General features: G+C 46.1%; 1 pseudogene across 1 annotated transcript; it reads right to left on the reverse strand.

The window, feature by feature from the left end:
- On the reverse strand, positions 1 to 2018 carry LOC308608117 (calpain small subunit 1-like; annotated as a pseudogene). The gene has a single exon. The product of its transcript is annotated as a calpain small subunit 1-like (transcript).
- Positions 2019 to 6669: the final 4651 nt, after the last annotated feature.

Here is a 6669-nt window from a genome sequence, read left to right on the forward strand (position 1 = left end):
ACATCTTTACATTTATATAATCTTGAAAACAACTTTTTGAGTTATTTTACAGGCTATTGATTCACCCAAGGTTATACAATCTAATGAACATCGGAGACAGAATGAGAATTACTGCCAAAGACTATTCCTACAAAGGAAATGATGTGGAGTTTTTACAAACACACGCTTGATAAGGTAGTTTTTTCTTAGTCTTGGCCTGTTTATTAAAATAGAATTTCTGTTTAGGGTTGAGTTGCAGAACAAGCTTTAAATCCAAAACAGCACTCTCATGATCATTAGCAGGATATCCAATCAGTGATATTTTCTTCAGAAAGATTTGTACATTTTCTCCTGCCCACTGGTAAGGATAGGCATGTTCTCTGGAATTCAATGCATTACACATTCCAAGCATAGCAAATCAATCATTAATTATTCTCAGGAAGAGTGTTCAAAGTTCTCTTCCTTCTTTGGGTGATATGATACAACATGAAAAACAAAACAAAAACCCTGGGTACTTAGTACTTAGGTAGTACCTGATCAAATACCCCATTTGTTACAGGTCCTTCCAATTTCTACACTGTTCCATCACTTCCCAAGATAAAAAGGGGCAAGACTATGGATTTCTGTACTGAGGGAACTTTTCTGACCTAACTAAGTAAATCTGAATTGTAGCACAAAATAGCAGTCTTAAAATCTTGAGCTGTATGTTAGTTCTTCAAAAAAGCTTTGAGGTATGCATGAGTTTATAGTGACTGCAAAAAGTTGTTGGACTTTTTTTTTTTTTTTTTTTTCCAGAGAGAGCAGCCACTGGGGTACATTTATGTCCTTTTGGGCCTGGCAGGCTGGGAGCAGAATACAGACAAAGGCACTGGGGCATATGGGCCTGTTATGGCCTGGAATTCGGGCTCCCTGGGTGGTAACTGAATGGGTATGCCAGGGTGTGTAGGGACTGGACTGATCCTCCCAGAACTGAGAGAAGGGCCCTTGGGGTGTGGAAGCAACACAAGTGTTGGACATGGCACAGGTGCGGGAGAGGGGTCATGCAGCGGGTGTGAGATTGGGTGTGCTGGCCTGGGGTCACCCTTCGGGCAGGGCGTGGTGAAGCTTGTTGGACCCTGGCTGTTGACTGAGAAGCTGGATGCCAAGGGCTGGGAGAACTGATAGGCCCGTGAAGGTGTGACTGCAGACAGCCTCAGCCCTGGGAGAGACGGAAGAGTTCAAGGTGAGTCCTGCGGCGAGGCGACGAGGGGGCAGGTCTGGGGCTCCCATTCAGGAATACATGGTCAGCCGCAGCCACTCCCGGCTGGCCACCTGGATTTGTCCGGTGCCACGTCTGTCAAGAGGTTTGAAGGCACAGAAATCTGACTAGTCTGACCAGACAGCTGATGAAGCTGTCAACACCCATGTTCCCTCCCTCATCTGAGTAGCGTCCGCTGATCCTGTCGTAGAGATGCTCATTCAGGCGGAACCCTGCCTCAAAGGTTCCTGGGGAGTTCACCGCTGCCCATGGTCCCGGAACGGTCAACGTCAAACTGTTGGCCACATTTTGATGTTGCTCCACAAGCACTAGAATTCCTCGAAGCCCAGCTTACTGGTCGTGTCACTACCCATCACGGTCACCACCATGCAACAGGAGTCAATGCCAAAACCATCAGTCTTCAGACCAGGAGGTCGGGTCACGACTTGGTTGAGAATGTTCGTGAATTCTGTGGCACTGACTCTCTAGCCAGCTGGGAAAAGACTCTCCGGCACTGCCGGACCTCCGCCCTCTGATTAGCCCGGATGATGGCGTAACGGGTGCGAGGGGCGGGACTCTGGGTGTGGTGCGCAGGCGCCTCACGGGCGGCGCTAATAACCCGGCTGGCATGCGGCGGGCTGCGTTGCTCCTGGCCGTTCCGCCAGCTCCCCTGCCCTTGGCACTGCTGTCCTCTGTACCACCCTCCCCCCCCGGCCACCGTCTCCCCCTGACCCCGACCAGGGTTCCCCCTTCTTCCCCCTTCCCCCTCCCGCTCCTTCAAGAACGAGTGAACCAGGACCATGGCTGTGACTCAAGATTCCGCCTCGCTCACGCGCTCGCCGGTCTGCTCACCTGTGCAGCATCCCAAGCGTTGGACTTCGGGGGAAGGCTGCTTGAGAAAACTCTAAAGAAAACTAAGCAACAGATTCCAGTTATCTCCAGAAAAAAGAAGAAAGGAAAAATTTAAAGGTAAAAAAAATTAAGCCAGTAAAAAATTTGCTGCCTAAAGGTTCTTTTACGAGGCCTGTGGGTTTTCATCTTTCTGTTTGCCAATAACTTAGACATAGTAAGTGTTTAATTTGCTGCTTTATGGTAGAAAGTTCGTTGATTCAGCAATGATTTGTTCAGTAATAACTTCTTTAACAACTTTGTGGTGAATACCGGACGTGGATATAGGGCAGAATAGAACTGTAAACTGGGATAAAAGACGGAAGATGCCACTGCAAAAGACAGCCAGGTACCAAAATTCAAGAAAAGAGATAGGAATGAATTCTGAGGGATTTATTCTTCAGCGCGACCCATGAGTGCCGGGTCATCCATATAATGTCCCACCCACTTATTGTACAAACTGAGCAGTGAGGCCCAAGGTCCTTGAAAATTCTCCTCACTTAAAAATAAATGCGTCTACCTCTGTTGCACATTTTTTTTTTTTTAAAGAAGATGTTGGGGGTAGGAGTTTATTAATTTATTTATTTTTGGCTGTGTTGGGTCTTCGTTTCTGTGCGAGGGCTTTCTCTAGCTGTGGCAAGCGGGGGGGCCACTCTTCATCGCAGTGCGCGGGCCTCTCACTGTCGCGGCCTCTCTTGTTGCGGAGCACAGGCTCCAGACGCGCAGGCTCAGTCGTTGTGGCTCACGGGCCTAGTTGCTCCGCGGCATGTGGGATCCTCCCAGCCCAGGGCTCGAACCCGTGTCCCCTGCATTAGCAGGCAGATTCTCAACCAGTGCGCCACCAGGGAAGCCCCTATTGCACATTTAACAATGTGCAAAGAACCTGTGAGAAACGTGTTTTTGAATAGAGCTAATAATAACAAGGAGTATTAAAAAGTGTGATGTCGGTCCTTTAAAATTGTTTTAAGTCAAAGGTCATCTGCTAGCATATGGATTTCAGCTTTGCTACCCTAAAGAGATGGCTTCAGATTACAATGTTTAAAATTTTTAGTTTACTCTCAACTCCGATTTAATATTAACTTTCGCTTAGAGAAATGTCTTTTGAAATCTAACCTGAGCTAAAGGAAAACTTCCGCTGACAATTCCTTTTGCCGGGGACCCATTCTTTGCCGCTCTCAGTGTTCCCCGCCTTGATCCTTCTGGTGCCTATTTCTGTTTTGTTTCTGAACTCAGAGAGGGTCAGGGTATGATCCGTTCTTCCTCTAAAACCCCAGCATCACCTAGAATTGCAGACCAGGTAGGCGTACAGCAGACCTGCCCACACATGCCATCAGTGTCAGGCTGACTCAGACCAGAGAGATCCTTCTCTGATCGGGCACAGAGATCATGAAAAGTGTGTAAAAACTAGGCTTGTACCCTGGTTCGTTACAGAGTCACCTTGGCTTACACAACTAAAAGAAGAGCTTCCCTGATGGCTCATGGAACCCGGAGGAAACCTGACCTTAAAAATGCTAAACATATGGATTACAATTGAACACCATATTGTCCCAATATTCAGAAAAGTGATGAAAGATTTTCAGTTTTAATCCCAGTGTTGGTCTCCTGAAGACACATAGAGTTTCAAATAGTGCAGGCCTCATCCCTGAATTTTTTTACATGAACTTTTAGCCAAACAGCTGGTAAACAGGTTTCCTTGAATTCATTCAAATATCTCATTATCTTTTCAAAGTTTCCCTTTGAACGTTCATTTCTCTGCTAGTCTAACTTCTTATCACTAATTTCTTCAACGGGTATAAGGATCATACTCCTTGCTCCTACAATATTATGCAGATCTATAATACTCCTAAAATGAAAGCCATAGTGCTAGACTTGCTGTCATAATAAAGACTTTTGAATTGTCATAAAAAGACTAATTTAGTCTCTCTCTAATTTAAAACAAGACACTAATATATTTTAAGGATTCTAGAAAAGAGGCATTGCTATTTTCACTCATTGTCCCTGACCAGTCTTCTTTGAGTTTTAAGTCTTGCATCTGTTTTCTCCATGTTTTCTTAACCGAAGTATATCCTATTAAAACTGGGAAGCAGGGCTTCCCTGGTGGCGCAGTGGTTGGGAGTCTGCCTGCCAATGCAGCGGACGTGGGTTCGTGCCCCGGTCCGGGAGGATCCCACATGCCGCGGAGCGGCTGGGCCCGTGGGCCATGGCCGCTGAGCCTGCGCGTCTGGAGCCTGTGCTCCACGACGGGAGGGGCCGCGGCAGTGAGAGGCCTGCGTACCGCAAAAAAAAAAAAAAAAAAAAAAAAACGACTGGGAAGCAACCATCCTAGGTTAAGATTTCGATACATGTTTCTCTCTTTTCCTTGCCAATGTATTTCTCTGATTGTCCCTTATTTCCCATAGCATTTAATACCCATATAATGCAAAAAGCTCACCACGTTACCTAATGGATTTGTACATGTACATATGGTACATATCTTGAAACAGCTTTTAATTTTATATAGCTGTGCAGTCAGCTGCTGGTTTCTACTGCTTCTAGAAACCTTGCCAGACCATCTGCAGACCTCTAATACTTCTGACCAGTAACTGGCAGGAATTAAATGTTACGACCGTATTCAGCAAAATTCCATGATTCCACTGCCCTAACTCAGAAGCAATACTAACTGGCCTTCAGAAAGAGACAGAGGTTAGCAAGACCTCTACTTCAACTACAGTAATGCTTCTCTGAGTCAGCAAATATGATTGACACTTGAGTAGCAGAGCTCAGACCCTACACAAATATCAATCATCAGCTGGTCAGAATAATAGGACTGGGTATGTGGACAATAGCAGAAAGATTTTCTAGATGCTGGGCATACCTTCTTGGAATCAGGAGGAATTATTGTGACTGGCTTTGGGAACACAGCAAATTATAGGATCAGGCTAACTAATTGCAGCTTTAAGGAATCCCCACCAGCAGAAAATACTCACTAGACCAGGGGTCCTCAACCCCCAGGCCGTGGAGCCGGGCCGCACAGCAGGGGGCGAGTGAGCGAAGCTGCATCTGCCGCTCCCCATGGCTCCCCATTGCTCGCATTGCCACCTGAATGATCCCCGCCCCCCACCCCCCACCCCGCGTCCGTGGAAAAACTGTCTTCCACGAGACCGGTCCCTGGTGCCAAAAAGGTTGGGGACCTCTGGGCTAGACTGAAGGACACAAGCTAATTTAGCTGACCTTCTGTGTAGCAGGTGACCTGAAGGTGGGGGTGTGCAGGACACCTGTGAAACCTTGTAGACCAGTGGTTTTTTTTTTGTTGTTGTTGTTTTTTAGTCCGGTGATTTTCTTTCTCTCTTTTTTTAACATTTTATTTACGTATTTATTTTTTGGCTGCACGGTGTGTTAGTTGCAGCACACGGGCTCCTCTCTAGCTGTGGCGCGCAGGCTCCAGGGCGCGTGGGCTCTGTAGTTTGCAGCAGGAGGGCTCTCTAATTGAGGTGCTAGAAATCAGTAGTTGCAGCGCGCCGCCTTACTTGCCCCACGACATGTGGGATCTTAGTTCCCCGACCAGGGACCAAACCCGAGTCCCCTGCGTTGGAAGGCGGATTCTTGACCACTGGACTGCCAGGGAAGTCCCTGCAGACCCGTGTTGATGCAGCTGATCTGAAAATGGTTGTCCCCTTCCTCCTCAATAATCCACTCCAAAGTGACACGATTTATGTATCATCACAGATTCATGGTTAACTCCTACAATTCTTTATTCCTGTCCTCTAACCATTTAGTTATCACGTATAACGATTACATCACTTGCTTCCTTGTATAGCGCCCCCCATAAAGGGATGATTTGGGGGAATGGACGCACATACACCATGCACATGTGCTGTTGTGTTTGTTGTTTCAGGGGGAGTCTAAAGTTGTTGCGTTAGTCAGAAGGGAACTTCACACTTTTATTTTGTGGGTGGAGTGGTAGACAGAGTGAAATGTGGAGGTATGCGTGACAGGAAGGAAAGGAAAATTGACAGCGAATGGGTTCCTCATTCTGTGAGACTGCGAGGGAACTGATGTTGTTTGGAAAGTTCAAGTTCATATTCCAGAGATTGGTGGTTATATGTAGAGATGTAGGTATATGGAGAGACATAGTATTGGGCTAGCCTTCCTGTTTTTTGAAAATCAACTTTATTGAGATATCATTTACGTACAGTGTCATGCATCCATTCAAAATGCACAACTCAGTGTGTACACGTGTGGAACCACTGCCACAATCAAGATGGAGAATATCTCTATCATTCTCCAACATTGCTTCTTGCTTCTTTTTTGTCCCTCCCTTCTTCTACTTTGGCCCCAATCAAAACACAGCTTTTTTGAATTTTCTAGACTTTTATATAAATGGAATCATACTCTTATGTCTGGCCTCGTACACGCAACATAATGATGTTGACATCTGTTCATTTTGTTGTGTATTTAGCAGTTTGTTTCTTTTTATTGTTGAATAATATTCCACCATGTGCATGTATCACTTTCTGTTTATCCATAACCTGCCGGTGAACATCTGGATTGGTTTCGATGTTTGATTGTTGTGCATAAAGCTGCTA

This window comes from Mesoplodon bidens (genome assembly GCF_964165515.1).
Source record: "Mesoplodon bidens genome assembly, chromosome: 20".
NCBI lineage: Eukaryota > Metazoa > Chordata > Mammalia > Artiodactyla > Ziphiidae > Mesoplodon > Mesoplodon bidens.